At 40.1% G+C, this 4,509-nt stretch overlaps 1 protein-coding gene across 1 annotated transcript in view; it reads right to left on the bottom strand.

The window, feature by feature from the left end:
* Window positions 1-4,379: 4,379 nt before the first annotated feature.
* SLC37A1 (solute carrier family 37 member 1) overlaps window positions 4,380-4,509 on the bottom strand; it is a 124,228-nt gene continuing 124,098 nt past the window's right edge. The window contains exon 22 of the transcript XR_013179787.1: window positions 4,380-4,393. The gene's annotated coding sequence lies outside the window, so the exon portion shown is untranslated. The remainder of the gene's footprint in view (window positions 4,394-4,509) is intronic.

Here is a 4,509-nt window from a genome sequence, read left to right as displayed (position 1 = left end):
CCTGTGCACTGTGAGTGGTTCTCTCTGGAGTGTCTGGACATGTAGAATTTCTGCATTCAAATGCAGATGTGGGGCCCAGCTGCTTGGTTTGCTGACAGCTTCTCCCTTTCTCCATGGAAGATGCTGAATGTCAATAATAGAGCAACAGGTAGGCAAATTTCTTGGTAGTTCACCTAGATGCCATGCTGGGATGAAAACCCTGTGATTTCAATCTTCTGAGGGAAGGTGTGAGGTGGAAAGCTGCTGGGCTGTACCTGGGGCAGCCAGTGCAGTGGTGCAGGATGAGGATGAGGATTTTTGGTGATGAGGATTTTTCTTGGGTCTCAGGAGGGGGTGAGAATCTGCCATCTGAAGTGCTTTGATACTGGGTAGGAGTGGTGGCTTGGCTTTTAAAACTTGGTGGTTCTTGTGTTTATTTAATTGAAGAGAGGCTCTAGGGAAAGCAGTTGGGGAAGCATTTAAGGAAGCTCAGCCTCAGAGTGTAGCTTTTATTTAGGAGTAGAGTTTGGAGTCTGCTGGTGTGCAGATTCTGTAAAATACCACCAGAAACAGGGTTGTATTCACACTGTCTGTGAACCAGACAGGACAGGAGGAAAAGGTTCTGACTAGATCTTTTGCTAGCTGTGAAAAAGAAATGATCCCCTGATGAAGCTTGCAGACACTGTGCAAACTCCAACATTTCTTCACAAATTTGAATCTGCAGCAGGAGCCTGTATTGGTTCACTTCCAATCCATTTTCTCACTGGAGGAAAATCAGAGGAGGACACAGGTAACTGCCTTCAGTGGTTGGTTTCAGATCCTGTATGTCAGTATTAAACTTCTGGAGGATCAGATAGCAGTTCCTATTCCTGTGAGGGATATTTTTCCCCAGCACAGGAAGGACCTTGACAGTGATCTCCACTGGCTGCAGGCACTCCTGTGATCCTCACCCTGCTGCTCTCCTGGAAGAAACCCAAATTTTCTTCCAACACTTGAACTCATGACAGATTGTGGTGTGTGGGAGTGACATGAGATGTGATATCTGGCAGATGGCTCAAGCCTTTTTGTTCTTCTTCCTACAAGTTCTCCTTTCCTATTCCATTTCATGTTTCCTTTTCTGCACACAGCAGCTCCTGAGCTTCAGTTGTGAGACCACATGTGCCTGGGCATTGCTTTGAAGGGCTCTGTGCAAAGTGATCTGAGAAAGGAAGGTCTAAATCCTTCTTTTAGATGTTTTCCAATCTGCCTTGTCTAACTGGAAAACACAAATCATTAAAAGGGAGTGGATACCCCTGCTGCAGAGAGGAAGACAACAATCCTTTCCCTGGAATTTGAACTATTTATTTCTAGTGGTTAAACCTGAAGTCACTTGCTGGTGTTTATTTTCTGAACTTGAACCAAGGCCTGTCTGTGTGCCTGGCAAAAGGGAATAGGTCAATGAGGGTGTAGTTTTATAGCAGGACTGGAAACCCTCAAACCATTCCAAGAATATTTGTAGGCCACAGAAGTTCACCCCATGCTGCACTGGAGCTTTTTGTGGTGATTGAGCAACTCCTTTGCCTCTCTCCACAGCATTGACAATCCAAGGACCTTTTAAAAATGTAGGTAGGGGAAAAGGTGTTTCTTTTCCTCAGTATTTCAAACCAAAACAGCTCCTTCCCACTCCTGTTGCTGGGATTTCACCAAACCCCCTTCAGCAGCACACAGTTGAGCAGAGTGACCTTTTATCTGTCAAAGCAGGAAGGAGCCCTAATCAAATGCAGCCCAGAACTATGCTTTGGAACAGTCCTTGCATTTTTAAGAAAACCTTGAAAACAAGCTTGTTCTATAAACAAAAATGACTGTAAACAAAGATGTTCCCTTCTTTAAAAAGAAAAACCCCAATACAATGCAGTATTGCTTTATCTCCAGGCTAATAAAAAGTTGCTGCCAATTTCAGTGCACTCCAAAATCTGCCTCAGCTTTCTTTGCTGAACTATTTTGTGTGAAGTGCTTTGATCTGAGGAGGAAACACCCTGTGGGTTTCACTCTTGCTGCCTGTCCCTGCTGCCATCAGTCCTGGTGTGAAAGTAGACCAGGGTGACTTGGAGTGTGGTGAGGGAAAGCACATTGTGATTTGTCAGTAGCTGTGGATGCAGAGGCTGGAAAGAGAATTAAATATTGATTTTAAATGTATTTGCACAGGTTTATGCCCCACTACTGCACACAACAGTTCTTTCAATATTCTATTTCCCCTCTCCCTTTCTCTTAATAGAGGTAATGGGTGTGTTTGCACAGGTAGATGTGCCCATGGGCATGACCTGAACATCCAGGGGAGTGGCTGCCCCTCATTTCCTAACTAGCCCTGGCTGTGAACAGCTTCTGGAAAATTTATTAGAGTCAGGGCATTGGGAATGGGAGTTGGGTGCTGTTGGTTGCTTAATTCAACATTGAGTTCAAACAACTCTTTATAGCTGGGTGGAGGCAGTAACTCCAGAGAATCAGCATGAAGCAAATACAGGGAGAAGCAAATTGAACTCAGCCACGGAGCCTCCCCTGCTTCTGTCAACAGCCAGGCTCCAGATCCCCATGGAAATCTTTGTACAGTTCCTCACCTGTCTGAGATTTATCACATTTACACCTGCAGGCAGGATCTAGTGTTTCTGCATGTTGCCATAGGGATAATCAGAATTTAATAGTCTTAGCTGGCATGGGAATTCTGATTTTCGACTGCCAGACCTACTCATACATACACATATATATGTGTGTATATATATATATATATAAAATATGCACACACACTTATATATATATGTTATACACATGTATATATATACATGTATATATACATATTATATATAATATATATAATATAAATACATGTATATATATTACATATAATATATATAATACATGTATATATGTATATATACATACAGATAGAAATATATACATATATACACAAATATATATAAAAATAAATATGCATAAAATATATATGATAAATATACATATATAGAGAGAGATAAATATGCATATCTATATGGATATATGGAAAAAATATGGATACATATGGATATATGTATAAAGTAAATAAATATATAAATATATATCTAAAGATAACCATATAAAATACATATAATTTTATATATATATATATATATATATATATATATATATATATATATATATATATGTGTGTGTGTGTGTGTGTGTGTGCAAGAAACCCCCACCAAACAAAAAAGCCCCCAGCTATTCATGGACCCAAACTTCTTTCTAACACAAAATAGAGAGATCCTCACCATGTGTTGTATCTTGCTGTTATATCACCCTTTGGCTTAAGCTTCATTTGTACTTGGGAAAGGAATTATTCTGCATACTGCACATGGCCCTCACCTCCTCAAGCTCCACAGGAGAAAGAGACAACCTCAGTCCTGTGAAATGTCCAGGGAGCAGCACAGGTTGGCACTTCAGAGTTTTCCATGCCTTGTGTTAAAGAAAACAGAGTATAAACAAGTAGCTGTGCTGTTAATCCTTTCTGAAGTGACTACAGGAGGGAGGCAGTTATGAAACACAGTATTCAACGTGAAAACACAATTAAAGCATCCATTTTTGGCATTCCATCTGTGCAGGTTTTCAGGCTTGCAGCTTGATCCACTGCCTTTACAGCTGTGCTGCAACCCACCAGCGTTTTGTGCTTTAAAATCAGAGCTGTGTCACTGTATTTTCTCATCAGCATCTTGTCAAGATGGCAGCATCCCCTACAAATTCTGGTTAGTTTTTTGCAGTTCTGGATGTCTTGGATGTCTCCATTGACATTTCCCCTTTATCACTGCAATATTTCACATAGCAGTGCTTCATTTGCTTTCTAATATTTCAAAGCTCAAGAAGGGCAGAATGTGATACACCAGCTATATCAAATTAAAAGCAATATTACTCTGATTTTTTTTCCTCTGTTTCCTGGCCTGTGAAAGAATTCATATTATTATCTACATGCATTTAGTTTTACCTGAAGTAATAACTCATCATTGCCTCTAAAGCCAACAGTATTCAGAAAATAAACCAGCAATTTAAAAGTGAAAGCTTCTTATCTTCAAGGAAATAATGATTGTAGTATTTAGTCACTGTCTCTAAGATTTGCATGTACTGAACTTCTGGAATGCTTTACTGGGAAATTCTGTTTTGTAAACAAGGCAGAACTGTTCTGTGTCATGCAACTTCTAGTAAGAGCAGTATAAATCAGCTGGTACTTCTCAGCTTCCCTGGAATATATGGGAGTTTCTTTAGGGGGAAGGGCAGCTTTTACCTGCTTGTTTTAGTACAGAGGCACAGGGACTTTGGCCATTAGATCATAAAATTGGATTTAAGCCTTAAAATTGGATTTAAGTCTTTTCCCTCTGTTGCTACCACCTTCATTAAAAACAAAAAAAAAGATCTCCAAAACCACAAAGTGACAAAAAAAACCCAACCCATGGCAAATTAGAACAAAAGGTCCCAGTGATCCCTCTGCTCAGTGTAAAGCCACCTAAATAAGATTTCAAAGATTTTTGG

This window comes from Agelaius phoeniceus, chromosome 2, assembly GCF_051311805.1.
Source record: "Agelaius phoeniceus isolate bAgePho1 chromosome 2, bAgePho1.hap1, whole genome shotgun sequence".
Taxonomy (NCBI): domain Eukaryota; kingdom Metazoa; phylum Chordata; class Aves; order Passeriformes; family Icteridae; genus Agelaius; species Agelaius phoeniceus.
This window is presented reverse-complemented; position numbering and strand designations above follow the sequence as displayed.